The following is a 22,326-nucleotide window of genomic DNA, read 5'->3' on the forward strand; positions in this document are numbered from 1 at the left end:
TGGCAAAGCAGATTCAGGCCAGGGAGATCAATACCATTATTGGTGTAAATGAAATAGGTTTATATTCTTCACTTAAGAGTCTCCCACGTGTATGATTTTGCCCTTTTTTGTCTTCTTTGTAGAATTCAGCCTGGTTAAAATGGACTACTGAATTTTATTCTATTCTTTGCCTAACAAATCCAATAGCCATTGTGCATATTTCAGGACAAACTTAAATGGTCAATTTATGAGCAATAGTAGAGATACAGGTTTCAATCTCAGTAGAGCATACAGAACTCAGACAAGACAAGGCTGCTGCTGGTGTTCTTGACACACTGATGATCTGCAGGGTTTTGTTTTTTTTTTTTAAGTCTGGTTTCTTGATGTATACAACAGCTCACTACACTAATTTGAGATTTAGTTTAATATTATTACTTCAAATCTTCCTATTTTTATCTATGCTATCCTAATTTTCTAATTTTCTTTTTTGCTTAGTGATTGCATGGTTTAATTATTTAAACATGTTTGTGAATTTGGTCTCATTTTAGATTTACAAAATCTTTCTTAGTCATTGATTCAAATATCAATTAGCTATTTCCACAATAATATTGTATCGCATCTATCCCATTCTGAATGATTTAAGGCAACCAAAACTTATCCTATGATCATGAGTCTGCAGGTTGACTGTGGTTCAGTTGATCATGTCTGTGATCTGCTGAATGACTCCACTGCAGGTTATAGGTCAAATGCACATGACACCTGTTTACTACCTTTGATGAGCTTATTTACATAAAATAAAAAAGGTAGTGTGCAGTATGTTGGCCTTTAATTCCTATCATTAATGAGAAAACAACCATGATAATATTAGTTTGTTTCCAGTGTCAAGAGCAAGAGATGTGTTGACATAAATGTAAATACTGCACCAGAAGAAATCTGGACCCTCTGATGCCACTTTTAAATGACATTACCCTTAATGCCTGTTTCAAAACAGCACTTTGGATCCAGTGTCCAAGATCTTATAAGCAGAGTACTTCTCACTGGGTACACTGGAATGTATTTGCTTGTTTGTTTCAATGATTCAAATTTATTAAAGAAATAAACACACTGTTTCTTTCAGTAGCAAACCTAAATGCCTTTGGAAGTGCATCATAATCATACAGTCGAACGATTTGTTGCCTGGAAAATGGATTGTCCTAATGTTACTAACTTCAACTTTCTTCTAGACCATTTACCCAATACAGTACTGGCTCTTATGAAACTTGTGAATAATCTATGCTTCCAGGTACCACAATTCCATCTCTATATAGTATTTTTGACAGATGCCAATTGAATTGACTCATTAGGTATTGATCAAATGTAGCAACTTCTCCATACATTCCTCATTTTGGAAATGTCTTATAATATATACAGCTTAGCTACAAAATATACTCCAGAGAATGTCAGTTTAACACACACATTGTAACAGAAGTGGCTATTGCTCACCCACGTAGCACTACTTCAGGCATAGTTTAATCTATTAATCTATGGATCATTAGTTAGCTTTCGCACCATTTACATGGCCTCCATAATAGAACCCTTGTTTAGCAGGAGAGCCAATGAAACCGAAGGCTGTATGAGCATTCTTCCTAAGACCAAACATCCTGAGCTAAGATGCAGAGCTCTGCAGTCTCAGTCAACCTTCAACTACTCATTGTGTATACTTTTTTTTTTCTTTTAGAGAGCGAGAGAGTTCTTATAATTTAACTCTATCACAATCTTTCTCCAACCATGTCTTCTACTTTTTCCCAGTGTTAAGACTTCACCACAATCACCTAGGATATTCTTTCCTTGCTTTCTAGATGCTCCATTTACTGTGACTAACCAAATATTATTTCTTTTCAATTTTATGTGAAATTCAGCCTAATCCTCCAGGTTTCCTCTGTTCACATTAGTCCTCAATGACAGCTGTTCCTTTACCAACTGTTGGCAATATCTTTCTCTCTTTCCTTTCTATTACTTTACCGTGTTTTGTTGTTGTTGTTTTCGTTTTTTGTTTTCCTTACTCCTAGATCAAAGGTTTCATGCAATGTTATATCTGTATGTATATGCGTATGTGTGTTTTCATCACAGAATGTAACAGATTTGTTGTTTTTGATTATTTATTAAACTATTCCAGAATGAATGTTTTCATCCAGACTCTAAAAGTGGTAATGACACAATTTTCTGGAAAACATTTTTGTGTGGCAGAATGAGGAGATGGTATTTTTCTTTTCTTGAAATATCTTTCTAAATATACAAGGATGACTGTAGTTCCGTATTTGCAGAAAATTATTTTTTCCTCAAATTATAATCTCTGTTGACAACTATTTACTAGTTGTTACAAAAAAAAAATAAAAATTCAGGTGTAATTAAGTTTGTTCACTTCCAGTATCCAAATCTTCTTCAGTTCTTTTCCTCCTCTCCTGTCCTGCTACCCACACTGACTCAGGCCCTGACCTGTTTTGAGACTATCTTAAAATCATCTCAAATAAGGCATTAGCCTCCTGCACCTCTTAGTTTTAGAACATTTCCCACCAGCCATCATAGTTTTTCTATAAATGAAATATAAACATATGTATCACCAGCTTTTGTGTCCAGATTAATATGATCTTATTTCTATTATATCTTGTTTTCATTTGTTGGTGTATTAGATGGTTCTCATGCTGCTATTAAGGACATACCTGAGACTGAGTAATTTATACAGACAAAGAGGTGTGATGGACTCACAGTTCCAGCTGGCTGGAGAGAACCCACAATCATGGCGGAAGGCAAAGGAGGAGAGAAGTCACGTCTTACATGGTGGCAGGCAAGAGAGTGTGTGCAGGGGAACTGCCCTTTATAAAACCATCAGATTTTCTGAGACGTATTCACTATCATGAGAACAGCATGGGAAAAACCCATCCCCATGATTCAATTCCCTCCCACTGGGTCCCTCTTATGACATGTGGGGATTATGGGAGCTACAATTCAGGATGAGATTTGGGTGGGGCACAGCCAAACCATATCACTTGGCAAACCACTTTGGTACTTGTATTAGCTTGCCAAGGCTGCCATAAAAAATACCACAGAACAGGTGGCTTAAACAACAGAAATTTATATTCTCATAGTTCTGTAGGCTGGAAGTCCAAGATCAAGGTGCCAGCATGTTTGGTGTCTTCTGAGACTTCTCTTCGGTTTGCAGATGGCTGCCTTTTCACTATGTCCATCTGTGTGCATGTTCTCCTGGGGTCTCTTCCTGCTACTGTAAGGACACTGGTCATATTGCATTAGGGCCTGTGACAATGGTCTTATTTTAACTTAACCACTTATTTAAAGTCTCTATCTTCAGGTATAGTCATACTGTGATGCACTAGGGTTTGGGGGGTTCAACATATTGGTTTTGAGGAGACACAGTTTAGGCCCTTCTATTACCATGTACTGAGAGTTTTTTAAAGTTTGCTACCTGAAACTCAGTAATTCCATTTTAAGGACTCTTGAAAGGAGTAATTCAAAATAGAGAGGAAAATGAAACACTTCTTACAGAGTTACACTTAATGCATCATTATTATACCTGAGATAAAATTCAACATTACAATATACTCGTGTCTCTAGATTCTCCCTGTAATCTACCACTCTATGTTCAATCACATGGGTCTTCTTCCGGTGCCTGGGATGACCTCACATTTAATCCGCAAGGGCTTCACATTTGCCCTTTGCTCCTTCTGGCTTATTTCCTGTCACTTTTTTTTCAACAAGATCTTATCTTATATTTAAGACCTGTTCTTCAACAAAATACTCCTTGATGGTCTCAATATAAATTAATTTCTTCATTACATCACTCCATAGTACGCTTCACTTTTATATCATTGAACTCATGGCAATTAGTAATTACAAAAGTAGTTGTACCATTATTTTTGTCAAGTTTGTTTCCTGCACTAGATTACTAGATCCAGAGGGAAAAGGCTGCATCTTCTTTCTTCAACTCTATGTCATAGGACCTAGCATATGTGAGGTACGAAACAGATATTTGCAGAGTACATAAAAGCATGGCCCCCACCCCACCCCACCCCGGCCCCATTTCTACTTGCTGAATGAATAAATAATCTCCAAGTTTTAGGTCAAACACTTCTGCATGATGTAATTTCTTTTTTGGCAAGGCAAATTAGATTCGTCCTCCTCAATTCCTTGATAACTTGCACACAGATCCTCCTTACACATCAGTTGTATGGAAAAGAAAAGCTTTCTGAAGAGATAGGAGAACCATGACTAGGCAAACCAGAACTTTAATTTTTACATTTATTCTTACACTTTGTAAGAATGAATGCCAATTTCTTAGATATAAGACATGATCAATTTTCTTGCCCTTGACTTTAATACCTCTCTTGAGAAGAAGTAATAAAAATACAGTCTCACTGGGTCATTTTTCCTGAATTTGTGCCTGATCCTCTAGAAAAGAAGCAGTAATAAAAGACAGATTGAAAGTAAAGATAATGTTTATTCAATTTCCATGGTGCAATGAACATTCCAAATATTAATTGCAGCCAGGCTGGTGAATATGGAAGTAACACTAAGAGTGGGGTCTTTGGGTTGGCAAAAGCTATGCATTTAGGACCCACCAAATTGCCTGTTGGTGTCCTTGGTAGAGAATGAATGACTTTGGCATTTTTCTGTGCAAGTCACACAGTGGACACTAGCAGCAGTAGTAGCAGCAGGATGTTTGACAGTCATGAGGGCCATGATGGTCATTTCTGACTTTGAGAGTGACTAAAGACATCATGAGCTAGTTAGTAGAGGGTAATGATGAGCATACGAAGAGTAGATGGAGAATATTCCCTTCTTCTCCCCATCCCTGGCCACCCCGTCCCATCCCATCACATGGCATCTCATTCCATCTTATCTCACCCATCTTATTCTCATACCATTTCATCTTATCCCATCCCATCCCATCCCATCCCATCCATCCCATCCCATCCCATCCTTCCATTCCTTCCATACCCCTCCTCCTCCCCCTCCCTCCTCCCTCCCTCCACCCATCCCATCCCCCCCATCCCATCCCATCCCATCCCATCCCATCCCATGGCATCTCATTCCATCTTATCTTGCCCGTCTCATTCTCATAACATTTCATCTTATCCAATCCCATCCCATCCCTCCCCTCCCCTCCCCTCCCCTCCCATGCCATGGGATCTAATTCCATCTTATCGCATCCATCCCATTCTCATCCTATTCCATCTTTTCCCATCCCACCTCACCCTGTTTCATCTCATCTCTTTCTAACCCATCCCATTCCACACCCTCTACAGAGCTATATGGGAAGGCTTTATTGAGACTGAAATTCCAGCAAATTTAGTGGATATGAAACAAAAAAAAAATCTGGTAGGAGTTTTTGTTATTTTCTTATTTCTACCAACAACATTATATGGCCTAGAAAACGCAAGTTATAAAGGAATATCTCTGTTACAGGTATTACAGATATAACACAGATGTAAGCAACATCTAGAATTAATGCAAAACTGGGCTTGACATAAGTAATTCTCATTTAGAATAAGAATTCTAGATATTTCTAAAGGTATTTGTTTAAAACCTGAAGAAATGTCACTATAACCTGCATTCCAAATATTATAGCAATTCTGGTTGTATTTGTGCAAGAAAATCTCTGATACGTTGAGAAATCTGACATATTTCCTGGCCGTTCTTGGCTCTGAATTTCTTGAGCTGAACTAATAATATCTGTTAATAACTAATCTACCTTTTCTCTATAGCATCGACCTGCACGAAATGTTTTCTCAATATCTTCCCTCTACAAAGCTCTGTGTAAGATAGAGGGAAATTGGAGAGAGTTGTGATTGCATTGTAAGACCTGTTAACACTCAGAATTAGCTATTCTTGTTCTGGCAAGCCTGTTGATTATTCCCAGAAAATTTTCACTTGTTCTGTTTCTCCGTGGTGTTCTCTCTTTCTCTGTCTCTCCTTCTCTCTCTATATATATCCTCTTTCAAACATTCTCCATAAGTGGACAGAGGCCATAATGAGATTTCTTCTCCAATATTTATAGTGGATGCCAGGCCACCTGAAGGGAAGGAGGAGCTACTACACTAAATAATATTTTGTCTTCACTGGCATTAAATAGCAAATGTCCCCTTATTTTCTCCACTATTGACATGATTAGACATTTTGGGGTGAAAGGAGATAATTTTTTAGGCAATTTTTTTAAACTATCCTGATATATCATTGCTTAGCTTTCATTTTGTTTTATCTTTTCTTTGATTTTTTTTTTACATTTGAGCTAATAAAACATTAAAATTAGCTGTCAGCTGCATTAAAATAGTGTTGTTTTTTTAAGATTCTGAGAGTGGTGGGGAGGGGAGTGAGGGAGAGAGAGTCCCCTCCTTGAGTACACACAGGCTTGCATGAGCTTTCCGTCCAGGAATCCCACTGGGTTCTGTGGTAAAGAGCAAGAAAAGGTCCTCTTAGGGATCTGACATGAAAGGGAGAAACCTACCTTTGAGAAATATGCCCCGAGCATTATCCCAAAGGACACGTTTGCAGATAAAGCAACTTTACCAGAGCCTTCTCTCTGCTGGAGAAGGGTACTACCTCTTCTACTCTCCGCAATCCAGCCCCCTCTAGCCTTCTTATCTCACTTTAGAGGGGAAGGAAGCAGGGGCACTGACCCCAGAAAAGATAAAATGTGTCCATCTTATTAAGGAATTGCCCAAGGTGACAGCAATTACAATAATTATCGTTAGAATCATGTCTAACTATATTTCCCTGGTGGAAGTAATATTTCCCTGGTTGAAGTAATTACTACATTTGAGCCCAACATCTTAAAGAGACACAAATATACCACTGTGTCAGTCAGGGTTCTCTAGAGGGAAGGGACTAACGGGACAGAGGTATATGTGAAAGGGAGTTTTCCACACGATCACAAGGTGAAGCTCCACAATAGGCAATCTGCAAGCTGAGGAGCCCAGAAGCCAGTCCGAGTCCCAAAACCTCAAAAGTAGAGAAGCCGACAGTGCAACCTTCAGTCTGTGGCCAAAGGCCCGAGAGCCCCTGTCAAATCACTGGTGTAGGTCCAAGAGGCCAAAAGCTGAAGAACTTGGATTCTGCTGTTCAAGGGCAGGAAGCATCCAGCATGGGAGAAAGATGGAGGAGCCAGTCCAGTCCTTCCACGTTCCTCCACCTGCTTTATCCTAACCGCACTGGCAGCTGATTAGACGGCACCCACCCATATTGCGAGTGGGTCTGCCTCTCCCAGTCCACTGACTCTAATGTGAATCTCTTTTGGCAACACCTTCACAGATGCACCCAAGAACAATACTTTGCCTCCTTCAGTCTGATCAAGTTGATACTCAATATTAGCCATCACAACCACAAAACATAGAATATCTTCATTTGCCCTCCAGAAGGATAGAATTTTAAAAGAGGTTCTCATTTTTTTTTTCCCAAAAATCAGTGTGTATGGCATTTTGAGAAACAGTGGGGGTGTAGAAAGAGAGAGTGGGAGAGAGACAAAGACAGAGAGAGAGAAAGTGAGAGTGAGAGTGACAACTGAAAGAGTTGTGTTTCTTTTCTACATCCCAAAATTCGTGAAGATATTTGCAGTGAATGTTTTCTCTAGAGAAGAATATGTAAATCTCTGGGAAAGTCAACGCATTCTAATATTAGGCCTAGTGGGTGGTTTTCATGTCTACATAGTGTGAGCATTTTACATTTGTTTATGTTGATGATGGCTTGCCTAGCTAAAAGCATCAATATTGAACTACCAAGCCTTATTCTATGAGGCTCTGCAGGGAAAAGAAAAGGGAACACTAATTCAATAATGAAAATAACAGCTTCCTTTTTTTGGACCTTGCCACGTACCCGTCCCTTATGTTGAGTATTGTGCACGTTCCACGCAAGGTTTTATAGAAACGTCAACAGGAATGTATGAGGCATGTACAATTTTTATCTCCAGTTCACAGATAAGTGAGATGACTTATATTGATTGTACAGGGATATCCAGTTACTAGGAGAAAGAGCCTAGGCTCAACTCAGATGTTCTGACTCTGTCACATGCACTAAATTTTATCAAGTGACACAAAATAACATGACACGGAAGAGACGCTAGACAGGTCGATGGACTGAATGATGCGTGGTGGAAATGGCATGCATATAAATTTGGATTTGCTTGCTGAATAGAATTTGTGCAAATATATAAGGAGAGACATTTTTAGGTCTAGGATGTTTATCCCTAGTTTCCTAAAATTTGTATTTACTGCTTGTATAAATTAGAAGTTGTCTCATGATCACTGAAAGGAACGTACAGGTGCATTTTAATTACATGAAACCACTAATATTGGGATTTAATGAACTAGTGGACTGATGATAAAATAATCAGGACATTTGGATTTTTTCATCATAATTTAACTGAATATAATAGTAAAAAATGGTCCTTCCTGCATTTCCGGAGAATTAAGCTATGGTGGTTTACAACTGATATGAAGGTTTTAGAAAACACAAATAGAATAACATTCGTCCAGGAGGAAAAGGTGAACACTTACCCGTGCATGTGTCTGTGTGTGGAGACATTCTTAGTTTCAGTTTATAGTGAGAAGAAGACATAGCTTTTCCTATCTTAGCAGGAAAGTTATTCTACCTCTAAACATCTAATATCAATATGTTTAAACACAACAGGCGCTCACACTAAAATATATTTTAAATATATATTATGTTTTGAGTGACTAGAATTAATAGGACTGTTCTAGTTTTAAGAAAAACTGGCGCTGGGCGTGGTGGCTCACTCCTGTAATCCCAGCACTTTGGGAGGCTGATCAGGAGATCGAGATCATCCTGGCTAACACGGTGAAACCCCGTCTCTACTAAAAATACAAAAAATTAGCCGGGCGTGGTGGCGGGCGCCTGTAGTCCCAGCTACTAGGGAGGCTGAGGCAGGAGAATGGTGTGAACCCTGGGTTGAGGCAGGAGAACGGCGTGAACCTGGGAGGCGGAGCTTGCAGTGAGCCGAGATCGCACCACTGCACTCCAGCCTCGGTGACAGAGCGAGACTCCATCTCAAAAAAAAAAAAAAAAAAAAAAAAAAAAAAAAAAAGAAAAGGAAAACCTGGCTAGATCTTAAGATTTGTGCATTTTTTTTTATAAAAAGAGATACTTTGCCCTTTGTACTAAATATTATATTTGCAAAACCCATACAAATTTTTTTCCATTTGGGATAAACTTTTTAAATATTTCATTAAATATCAAAATGTCAATTTTATGTCTGAAACAATAAACGAAAATAAAATTCACTGTTGCCTTTTAAAAGATCACAGCCTCATAAAAAAGTTTATTTAAATTAAACAGAAATCTTCTTCCCTCCTCCATCCTTTCATCCTTCACTCCCTTCAGCAAAGCAGAAAGTAAAACATGCCCCCGGCCCCACAATACCTCTCTACAGCACGGTATCACTGGCTTTTATGTTTACCCCCAGTTCCACTTGCTACATGCATATGCTTTATTTTCTTCTTTGTAGGAGTAAATCTCTGCCTCCTTCAAGAAAATCAATCAATTTGGTTTTAGCTTCTTTTATTTCCTGCCTTCCACCCCTCAACCCCAGCTGTGCCAGTCGGCACAGTAAGAACCTGAATAAAACTGGCAAAATAGAATTATCTTTGATGGGGAGTGAAGGAAGAGAGGCTATGAAACTCAGATGTTAATGTTTGTCCTGTCACACTAGATTTCATTTTTCAAGTCTTTGTAACACGGCCTTCTTAAATTGCCAAGTTTGGTATCTGTCTGAATCCTGTGCCAAAATACTGAGCCCTGAGAAGTCAGGGTCTTACCTCATGCAAAAACACCGTGTTGCATTCCTCCGTGGCAGGATTGAGGAAAGGAGCCTTCCTTTGAAAGATCAACTTAACTCAGGCTTTTCCTGAAATCTTTATTTGGTTGTGATCCAGGTATGCAAGTCGAAAATGCCCGTTGTGATCTCTGAGAAAGCGAGGATGTGTGTGCATATTTGTGAAATATCCAAATGTATGGATCAGACTTTAAGGAATCTGTGACAGTTGCTGCTTTTTATCACTCAAGTGCTTAGAGATGGCTACAAAAATGCCAGCAGGAAGCAAAACCCACATGTCATGTTTTGTCCCTCTCACAACTTGTATCCTTCTGTGTGCTGCTAACTGGACTGCATTTTCACACGCTCACTTTCTTGAGTTATATGGCTTAAAGTACAGGTACATGTTTATAATTGAGTGGTAAGTGAATAATTACTGTAATACGGTGGGAATGGATAACGATTTGCTCGAATTTTCTCTATGACTCACAACAGTCTATGACATCTGTTCAATGATGTATATTAAATTACTCTTCAGATGCAACTGAATTAAATTACCAATTTGTGTTTTATAACACAACTTGCCGGCTAGAGTTTGTTCCTTCAAAAGTCATCTTTTTTTTTGTTTTCATTAACTTTGACATTTATATAAATATGAAGAAAGATGGTGCATATTTTTCTTAAATTAAAGCAGATTGGGTCTAAAACGGACGGTTCTCCTGTTAATTGCTGTTTTATTCTATCTGTGCAATCCCTTGGATATTGTGGCTATCACAGAGAGGCTTTAAGCACAGGCATATGGATCCACTTACAAGGCTTCACACTAAATTTGTTCAGTGCTTGATCTTCCATCTCTTTAATGGCACTTTTTTTTTTTTTTTTTGTCACCAACACATTCATGGTCTACAGTTGACTGCTTTTATTGCTTTTAATTAAAGTCTGAAATAGAAAGTGTCTATTAATCAGCGTGTGAAGCCAATCATGAGTAAGGATTTTATAAACTCTTTACAAGATGGATAACAGTTACATCAATTGTCCCACCTTTGTCATCTTGGCAGAAAGACAATCATTTAAGTCATTAAGGGAACACCTGTAATCTGGAAATTTGGAAGGCAGCAACTATTTTGACAGGCCAGCTACATTTTTTTTTTTTTTAGGCGCAAGAGATGTATTTAAAAATTCATCATATTATGGTTGTTGTATTCACTTTTGCAGCACAGTCAAGGAGAAAATGGTGGGTGACTATTGTGTGTGTTCCTCTTAAATCAGAGTAGAGTCAACTAATCACTGAAAATGAATTGCAGGCTTTGGATGTTCTGTTCTCCCTTCTCTCTCTCTCTCTCTCTTTCTCTCTCTCTCTATATATATACATATATATACATATATACACATATATGTGTATACCTATGTATATATATGCATACACACACATTTTAGCTTTTAATTTTTATGGGTACATGCAAGGTGTATATATTTATGGGGTACATGAGATGTTTTAATACAAGCATACATTGCAGGTATGTTATATATGGCTTTTATGTTGAGGTATGTCCCTTCTCTACCCAGTTCTTCTTAAAGGTTTTTATCATGAAGCAATGTTGAATTCTATCAAATGGATTTTCAGCATCAATTGAAATGATCATGTGGTTTTTGTCCTTTATTTTATTGATATGATGTATCACATTGATTGATTTGCATATGTTGAGCCATCCTTGCAACCTAGGGATAAATCTCACTTGGTCATGATTAAGGCTCTTTCTAATGTATTGTTGAATCTGATTTGCTAGTATTTTGCTGAGGATTTTTGCATTAATTTTCATCAGAGATAGTGTCCTGTAGTTTTTCTTTTTTAGATTTGTCTTTGCTTTTGGTACTAGGGTAATATTGGCTTCATAGAATGATTTTGGAAGTACTCCCTCCTTGTCTGTTATTCAGAATAGCTTGAGTAGGATTAGTATTATTTCTTCTTTAAATGTTTGGTAGAATTCTGCAATAAATCCATTGGACGCTGGGCTTTTTCTTACTGGAAGATTTTTCATTATGGCTTCAATCTCATTACTTATTATTGGCGTGTTCCGGTTTTCCATTTCTTCATGGTTTGATGTTGGTTGGTCATATGTGTCTAGGAATTTGTCCATTTCTTCTAGATTTTCCAGTTCGTTGTCATATAGTTGCTAACAGTAGCCACTAATGGCTTTTTGACTTTCTGTGTTATCAGTTTTAATGTCTCTTTTTTCATTTCTGATTTTATTTATTTAGGTCTTCTCTTTCTCTTCTTAGTTTGGGTTAAGGGTTTGTCAATTTTGTTTAACTTCTCAAAAAAAACAACTTTTTGTTTCATTGATCTTTTGTATTTTTTTCATTTCAATTTCATCTCCGATCTATACTATTTCCTTTTCTCTCCTAATTTTGGCTTTGGTTTGCTCTTGCTTTTCTAGTTCTTTAAGAGACATTGTTAGGTTGTTTCTTTGAAGTTCCTCTTCTTTTTTGATGTAGGCAGTTATAGCTATAAACTTCCCTCTTAGTACTGCTTCTGCTGTAGTCCCAAAGGTTTTGGTATGTTGCATTTCCATTATCATTTGTTTCAAATAAATTTTCAATTTCCTTCTTAATGTCTTCATTGACCTACTGGTCATTCCATAGCATATTGTTCAATTTCCATGTAATTATGTATTATCCAAAATTTCTCTTATTATTGATTTCTAGTTTTATTCCATTGTGGTCAGAGAAGATAATTGATACTATCTCATTTTTTGAATGTTTTAAGACTTGTTTTCTTACTTAACATATGGTCTATCCTTGAGAATGATCCATACACTGAGAAGAAGAATGTGTATTCTGCAGCTGTTGGATGAAATATTCTGTAAATACCTATTAAGTTCATTTTGTCTATAGTGCAGTTTAAATCTGATGGTTCTTTTTGATTATCTCTCTTGAATATCTGTCCTTTGCTCAGAGTGGGGTGTTGATGTCTCCAACTATTATTGTATTGAGGTCTAACTCTCTCTTTAGCTTGAATAATATTTGTTTTATATATCTAGTGTTGCATGCATGTATATTTAAAATCATTGGATTCTCTTACTGAATTGACCTCTTTATGATTATATAGTGACCTTCTTTGTCTCTTCTTGCAGTTTTTGTTGTCTTGAATTCTATTTTGTCTAAATATAGTTACTCCTGCTCTTTTTTTGGTTTCCATTGGCAAGAAATATCTTTTTCTATCCCCTTATTTTCAGCCTATGTGTCTTTATAGGTGAGGTAATTTTCATGTAGACAGCATATTACTGGATCTTATTTTCTTTTAGTACATTCAGCCACACTATGTCTTTTGATTGAGAGGTTAGTCCATTTACATTCAATGTTGTTATTGATAAGGAAGAACTTACTCCTGTCATTTTTTAGTTGTATTTTTGTTGCTTCATAGTCTTCTTTTCTTTCTTTCTTTCCTTCCTGTCTTCCTTTTAGTGAAGGTGATTCTCTCTGGTGATATGATTTAGTTTCTTGCTTTTTATTTTTTGTGTATCTGTTGTATGGTTTTTGGTTTGAGGTTACCATGAGGCTTACAAATACTATCTTATAACCCAGTATTTTAAGCTGATAACAACTTAACACTGTTTACAGAAACAAACAAACAGAGAAACAAAAAGGAACCTAAAATAACTCTACATCTTAACTTCATCCCCCTGCTTTTTAATGTTTTGTTTTTACCTATATCTTACTGTATTGTCTGTCTTGAAAAGTTGTTGTAGTGATTATTTTTACTGGCTCATTATTTTACTGGCTTTCTTACACGCCACATTTAGAATGTTGTAATATTCTATTCTTCTGTGTACTTACTATTACCAGTGAGTTTTGTATTGTAATAATGAGTATTTCTTATTACTCATTAACATCATTTTCTTTCTGATTGAAGTAATCCCTTTAAGATTTCTTGTAGGACATGTCTAGTGTTGATAAAATTCCTCAGTTTTCTTTTTTTTTTCTTGTCTGGGAAAGTCTTTATTTCTCCTTTATGTTTGAAGGATAATTTAACTGGATATACTATTCTAAGATAAAGGATTTTTTCCTTCAGTACTTAAAATATGTCATGCCACTATCTCCTGTCCTGTAAGATTTCCACTGAAAAGTCTGCTGCCTGACATAATGGAGCGCCAATGTGTTAGTTGTTTCTATTATCTTGCTCCTTTTAGAATCTGTTCTTTATTCTTGATCTTTGAGAGTTTGATTATTAAATACCTTGAGGCAGTCTTATTTGGGTTAAATCTTCTTGGTGTTCTATTACCTTCTTGTACTTGGATATTGTTATCTTTCTCTAGGTTTGGGGAGTTCTCTGTTATTATCCCTTTGAGTATAATTTCTAACTATCTATTAATCTATCTCCTCTTTAAGGCTAATAACTCTTAGATTTGCCCTTTTGAAGCTATTTTTTTAGATTCTATAGGCATACTTTGTTTTTTATTCTTTTTTCTTTTGTCTTTTCTGAGTGTGTATTTTCAAATAGCCTTTGAGCTCACTAATTCTTTCTTCTGCTTGACCAATTCTGCTACTAAAAGACTCTGATTCATTCTTCAGTATATCAATTGCATTTTTCAGCTCCAGAATTTCTGCTTGATTCTTTGTAGTTATTTCAATTTCTGTGTTAAACTTATCTCATAGAATTCTGAATTCCTTCCCCGTGTTATCTTGAATTTCTTTGAATTTTCTCAATGCATCTATTTTGAATTATCTGTCTGAAAGGTCACATATTTCTATTTCTCCAGGATTGGTTCATGGTGCCTTATTAAGTTATTTTGGTACAGTCATATTTTCCTGGATGGTCTTAATATTTGTAGATGATCATCTGGGTCTGGACATTTACTGGTCTTTGCATTCTGGGTTTGTTTGGATCCATCCTGTGTGGAAAGGTTTTCCAAATATTTCAAAGGATGTGGGTCTTGTGTGATATAAGCTCTATCTGATTTAGAGGGGCATGCCAAGCCCAGTAAAGTAATGCTGTGATCCTTGAAGACTTGTAGAGAGACTGCCTTGATGGTTTTGGACAAGATCTCGAAGAATTCTTGGGATTACAAGTCAGAGACTTTTTTTTTCTACCCCTAGTTTCTCTCAAACAAGCAGTATTTCTGGGTCTGTTCTGAGCCACCTGGAGCTGGAGGTGGAGTGGCACAAGCCCTTCTATGGCCAGGACCACAGGGATTGTGCTCGGTCAGACCTAAAGCCAGCACAGCACTGTGTCTCACCCAAAGCCTGCTGTAACCACTCCCTGGCTACCACCTGTGTTCACTCAAGGTCCTGGGGCTCTACAATCATCAAGTGACAAAGCCAACCAGGCCTGTATTCTTCTCTTTGGAGCCACAAGTTCCCCAGGCCTTGAGTGGGTCTAGAGGTGCTGTCTGAGAGTCAAGGACTAGAGTCAAAACCTTAGACATCTACATGGTGTTCTATTATACTGCAGCTGAGCTTACACTCAAACCACAGGATACAGTTCTCTCCAGTCTTCCCTCCCCTTTCCAAAAGCAGAGGAGTCTCACTACATTGCCATCACCACCCCAGGCCACGAGGAGTACTGCCAGCCTACAAACAATGTTCCCTTAAGGCCCAAGGGCTCTTCAGTCATCTTGTGGTAAATACCACCTGGACTCTGACTCATCCTTCAGGGTAGTGAGATCCCCTCTGGCCCAGAGCAGATCCAGAAATGCCACCGAAAAGCCAAGTCCTGGAATTGGGGACCCCAAAATTCTGCTTGGTGCTCCACCACCACACCATGGGCAAACTGGTTACTAAGGTGGAAGACGATGTCCCCTTTACATTTTCCTCCACTTTTCTCAAGCAGATGGAGTCTTGTCCCATAGCTACCACAGCTTGTTATGTGCTAAGTCTCTATTGAAGCTCGCAAATATTACAGTCTTACTTTAGGGCCAGGATGTCCTGCCTGGGTATTGCTTCTGGTTATTCAGGGCCCAGTGGCTCTTCAGTTAGAAGGTGTTGTATCCTGCCAGGGCTGGGTCTTTCCCTTCAAGGCAGTGAGTTCCTTTCTGGCTCAAGGTGTGTCTAGACATTTTTTCTGGGATCTAAGGCCAGGAAAGAACCTCACAATTCTGACCAGTGCCCTATCCTGCTGTGGCTGAGCTGGTATCTAAGATGCAAGACCAAGTCCTCCCCACTCTTCTCTCTCCTCAAGCAGAAAGAATGGGTCTCTTTCAGAGCTGTGATCTATGCAGCCTGGGGTTAAGGGAGGGGTGATGCCAGCACTCCCTTAGCCGATCTCAGTAGGTTGCACGATCCCCCACTGCACTAGCTTTGGGCCCAGTTCAAGCATTAGGTCTTGCTTAGGGGTTGCAATCTTCGTGGCCTAGACTGCCTTTCAAGTTTATTTAAGACGCCAGAGCACTTTAGCCCACAATGGTTAGACTTCTGGAAACTGAAGTCCCAATCACTGAGATCAGCTATTTCCCTTTAACTAGGGCTGGTTTAAAGGCTTCCTCCATGGGTAGGCATCAGCTGCGTTCGGGTTGATTTGCTTTCTGCTGTAACAGGGCAACACTGAGTTTAATGCCTCACAACTGCTGGACTCTGCCTTTCCCCAGCACACAGAATCATTCTCTGCACCATGCTGCTGCCAGGGGATGGGGGAAGGGTGGAGCCAATGATTCACAACTGTTTTTTAATCTCTTCAGCACCTCTTTCACTGATTTCAAGTTTAAACTCAGTACTGTGAGTGCTCACCTGACTTTTTTATTCTTATGAAGATGCTTTTTTGAATGTAGGTAGTTGTTAGATTGGTGTCCTTCCAGGTGAGGGGGAATTATCAGTGAAGCCTTCTGTTCCACCATGTTGCTCTGCTCCTCCTCTTAGTGTATTTTAAATGGCTTGATTTTTCACGTTTCTCAATTGAGACTTATAGAATATAAACTGATAGTTAAACACTCAGTGATCCATTTCCTTAAGTTTCTAAGAGAGAGAGAAAAATGAAGCATTGTCCCTTGTCTTTCTTTTTATGTGCTGGAAAGTCTTTTAAAATTCAAATTAGATTTGATTCAGAGAAGAGATATCACAGCTTACTATGGTGATGATAAGTGTGTCCAGCCCCACCCATATGCAGAGTTGTGTGGATTGAAATAAAATTATTAAATTACAATTTAGTGAAATCGATCTGAGGCCCTTAAAAGGTTCTACAGAGCTCAACTTACTTTCAGTTATACAGGTAAAATGGTGGGATTTGGGTGGATGGTGAGTTCGTTTTCCAAACACTTTATTTTCAATAATAGCATAAGGAAATGCATCTCATAGAAAGAAGTGTATGTTATTATTTAATGAGAAAGTCGCCACTATTTAGAAATGCAGAAAGGAAAGGAAGAATCCCTGGTAATATTCTATGGGCTGGAATTGGCAAGGAGAGGGTTGCTTCTTGGCCAAAGGAACACAGGAGTCCAGAATTTTTTAACTACCAAAACTTGAAACTATTACCACCTGTAAAACCTTGTGTCTGTGCCTTTTATCCCTGTTTCTTGATTTCCCCATCTTATACATGAAAGCGTTGAAATAAATTATTCCAAATTCCTTTCTGCCTTTAAAATATACTGACAATTCTGATTATTGTTCTTACTACCTCTTTCTTACTCTTTCTTTTCTTCTTTGCCTTGCTATAGTATTCCTAGAAGTCAAGAGTTGGAGAAAATGGGTATCCCAAGATAAAGTAGGAAAAACCATGTATGAGAAATAATGTCTATGAGTTTTACAATGAGAGGCCTGGTAGCAGCTGCAGGGTTACCGTTCACTACTTTACACACCCTCTGCTGTCATCACAGTACCTATCCTTGTTCTTGCCCAGCCCCATCCTATCTCCCCTGTAGTTAGAATGTACTTCCCTGTCCACTGTCAGATACGGTCACATAACCTGTTTTGGTCAGTAGAATGTGACAGATGTCAGATCTATGCAAAGACTTTAATGTGGTTTGTTGGTTTAGACCATCTGGGTTAATGCCCAGGATGGAGGCTGCTTCTCCAGGCTTGGTCAAAGAAAAAGAAGGGACATGGAACATAACCACATCCTGAAGCAGAACCATGGTCCATGCACAGCCTACACATAGGGTAATCTTATGTGAAACCCTTATGTGAAATCTTAATTGAAATTCAGTAAAATTGCAATGACCTACCATAAGCCTGTCTTTCTTCTGGGTATTTCCCATGCATAGAAAAGGATGAGGACACCCCAGAGCCTTTCTTCCAGGAGGAAAGGAAAATACATAAAAGTAGGATGTAAGTGGTGCTGACTCAGCTCCTTGCTACCTGAGGTTTCTCTCTGTGCACAGTCATGGCGGGCAGGACAGATAGGATGAAGGAAACCTACAGGACACCTACCTGTTTTATACTTACTGAATATTCATCAACATATTCAACCCACGTGCTTACTTGAAACGTTTCCAAGTATGCATCCTCAGTGTACACATAAGCCATTTCCAGCAATGCAGGCCCATTCCGCCTTCTCTTGTTGTCAGTTTTTATTCCTATGCAAACCTCTTCCAAAACCCTCCTGTTGCTCTCACAAGGAGGATTTACCACTTACTTAGACAACCAGCAACATCATCAACCAGTTACTTCTTCTTTGACATTATTGATCTCATCTGTGATGCTTCTGTACTTAAATATCATTATAATGATGACAAGGACCCTTATCCACAAGGAGTGGGACAGATGCATTTTAGTTTCAACTGTATGCTCTGCTGTGTTTGGGCAAATCTAGCTGTGTATTTGGCTCACCTTTAGGCCTGGTGTTACACAAATGCAGATACATTTTAGTCTCCAGTGTTCTTTACCTGGTTCCTCCCATCCTGATAACTGGTAAAAGTTTTTCTGAATCTCCTCATTTCACATATTCCAATTTTATTAAACAGGGAAATTGGTGAGAAGTGTAATTCTGCTCTACTTTTATTTTCCAAGCCAATAGATTATCCTTTTTAATCAATATTAGCCCCAAGCTCCGAACAACAATATATCTTTCAAAATATATTCTCTTTTATAGAGGAAAGCCCACAATTTAGGAATGAAATTGTTTTCTGGCTCTTATCTTAGGGAAGAGGAAGAGAAAAAAGGAACTATCTTTGACTTTATCCAATAAGGTAGGTCATCACCTAGCAAGGCCCTGAGAAAATGAAGCACAATATTGTCTAGGGGCAAAGATATGGAACAGTGTCAGGAGAACGATAAGTTTATGGTGGGGCAAAGAGTGATAACTGATGATTATCAATGTCTCCTAGTAATGAGGTCAGAATGAACCTAGAATGAACAGGCATAGACATTAGATTTTTCAAGAACAATTTTTTTATTTAATTGAAGCCCACTGTAGAGAATTATTCACTTTTTTACTGTGTCAGGATATAGAGACAGTTACAGAGATTTGGGGATATAGATGTAATAGTGCTTTTCTTCCTTCTTTTGCTGCAGAAGAGTAAACATTTTTCATAAAAAATGTGTAGACTAGTGTTTGGGAAATTCTTGGGCAGAATACTCTGAATGGGAGATAAAAAGGTAAGGATCCAAATGTAAATCACGAGACAAAGATCTAAGTAAAACTTCCAGATTTTTAATAAAGGAACTCAACACATTCAGCAGAAATTATTTCTAAATTGGATCCTGTCTATATAAATCCCTCTTGAAAGAAGCACTCAACTCAGTCATTTCTAAGGCCTTGAGGTATGTCTGTTGAATGAGTGAATTAAGCACAATCTAGTCAAACCAGAATACCTATAAAAATATTCCACTTTTACTAGATAAATGCAGACCATGTCCCTCAAATCAAAGCTGCACCCTTGTCAAACAATGGCAGACAAGAGTTGTTCTTAAATTAACAAAATATATTTGATAATTGTGGGGTCATTCATTTGTCAGTAAGTCCACAATTCTTGATAGTGGTCCTTCTAACCAAATAATTTGGATGTATGTGTCTACTATGTATGATGTCAGCCTTTGTTATTTGACAACATGTTCCATTTCTAAATAGCTTTTGTTTTCTTTAATAGATCTTAGAATTTTTCCAGGGGAAATTGGTGCCTTAGTAAATAAATAGGTAAAACAAGAAATATGACTATTAGAATCCACATAATGAATGAGTCCAATGCACCATTACATACGGGAATCCTAAGCATGGCTATGTTAGTTATCCATACATTCATTAAACAGTCAACAAAATGTACTGTGAACCTGCTATGTGCATAGTCACTGTCTTAGGTGCTGAGAATATTACTGTGAACACCATATATACAAAACCCCTGCCTTCATGTTACTTGTGTAAGCTATCGTGTCCTCAAAGGATCGATATTTAGGGTATTCCTACTTTGCTTAGCAGTCCTAAGAGAGCGTATGTATATATACTACATCAATATTTTTGCCTTTATTAAAGAATCACAATGTGTCAAACCCAGTGCTAACTGCTGGAGATAGAAGGAGGAACATATTAAGCTCTGATTCTTAATGGGGCTCATAGTCAATTAGGTTTAATAAAATAATCACACTCCAATGCAATGAGGACAACAACCAATTCCAGAGACAGCATAAGCAGAGACGAAAGGAAGACTATGTGAAAGGCAAGGGTCTGTGTCAGTGAGGGCATGTCAGAAATTCACTTTCTTAAATTTTAAGAATTGTTCTTTTTAAAAGTGTTTTAAATATGTAAAATATCTTCATAGTAAAGCCAAAGTAAATAAAGTCAATTCACAGAAATACAAATTTCATTTCTGTGCTGTCACCCACCCACACGTAGAACTTGTGAAAGTTGTCAGAATCAAAATGAAGCCACTTGTGTTAAAGACTGTGGCAAGTGGCATCAAGGACGGCCGTGAACGGAGGGTTCTTATGCACGAATGCCTGATAGCAACAACTATCACAAAAGACTGCAAAAACCACAACCTGGTGAAATAAAGGCCCACTACAACCTTACTACACACAAAAAAACTTCTGTGAGGACATCTGCACAGCAACTTCCTGTCTAACCTTGGACCGGCACCACCCTTGTTATGGATCATTATAGCTAACAATAATTATCACAAAACAATTTTATAATCTTCTTCATTTTTCCTTTAAAAATATTTGTCTTCCTTTACCTACCTGAGTATGCATGTAGTTTACTATGGTACGTATATTGCCATTACAATGCCATTTTCGAATAAATATCCTTTTCTTTTAGAGAGCCTCCCTCTGTTTTTTTAATGTGACAAACTCAACTCTTAAGCTAAATCTTAAGGAAGTATTTTACAGCTTCCTCAAACAGTCATTGGTTCTGTTAAATATTCAGGCTTCCAGGTTCAATGCAGACATGCTGAAGGGGTGTTAGATTCTACTACACTTAAGAATAAGACACTTGTTGAAAATGCAATTTTGGGGACTTTTTGCTCAAACACCCCTTGTCCACAGATTTTGGTGAGTTGGTTTAGACAGAGAAGTAATGTAGCAGTGATGGGGCAGCATGGCTTAAAAGAGAGGCATTCCCTGGGCCCACTGCAGAGGTTAGGATTGAACAATAAAACAGGCTTGGGAAGACATTAAAGGGCATTTAAGCAGGAGAATGAGGTAGATTTGTATTTAAGCATTTTAGAAAGACGAATCTGGACTCTTTATGGAGCACAAATGAAATGATTCTTTAAGTTTGAAAGAAAGGGGACCAGAAAAGGAGCAGGCTCTGTGGTCCAGGGAAAAGAAGTGAAGGTCTGAGCCAGGGCAAAGAAAAAGAAGTGTTTCCCAGCTCAGCATCTCCTCCCCTTATCAGACACAAAAGTTTTCTTCAACCTAAAATTGCCATTGACAAATCCAGCAATCACTTACAATTTTGATATTCAGGCTACTCTTGCAAATCATCTCTTCATGTGTTGTTTAAAAGCTTGTTATTTTAAATGGCATGTTCAATAGCTAGAAAATGAATTATTCAATCAGTAAATGTAAAATGAACTTTTTCTTGGAAATAAGCAAATAGCACACAGTTTCCTTTCACCTGATATTTCTTCTACCTGGTATATAAATATGCTGTGATTGTAATTAGGTGTCTAGAGCATGTATTTAGTAATTATTATATAAAAATACATATTCTAATAATTTCATTTTTAAAAATACGGTATTTGTATATTTCAAGCTCTTCGGGCATCAGCATACATCCAATTCTAATTTATATAGGCCAATTGATATATTATTTTCCACATCTATAAAGATAATATATGCATATGTAAGTTTGGCAAAATACCTAAATATGAGCAAGTGTTGACCAAGACAGCCTTAATGTCTTGAGGGGACTCAGGTTAACTAATCTTTAGACAGGTTTCTTTCTGACTATTGGACCCTGACCTCCTCTATCTTAGAGCATTTACTTAATAAAAAAACTTGCAGTTGTAAATTTTGTTCTTTGCTCCTTTGGGATGCAAATCTTCTACAACTGAAGGATGTCTTTCGCAAGGACCTGGGAGCCATCCCATGAGATGTAATCATCAAAAAAGACAAGAATCCCCATCACCCAGTGGCTAGGGGTGGAGAGGAGCCTAAGTTCAAGA

Source organism: Hylobates moloch, unplaced genomic scaffold (assembly GCF_009828535.3).
Source record: "Hylobates moloch isolate HMO894 unplaced genomic scaffold, HMol_V3 SCAFFOLD_4, whole genome shotgun sequence".
Lineage (NCBI taxonomy): Eukaryota > Metazoa > Chordata > Mammalia > Primates > Hylobatidae > Hylobates > Hylobates moloch.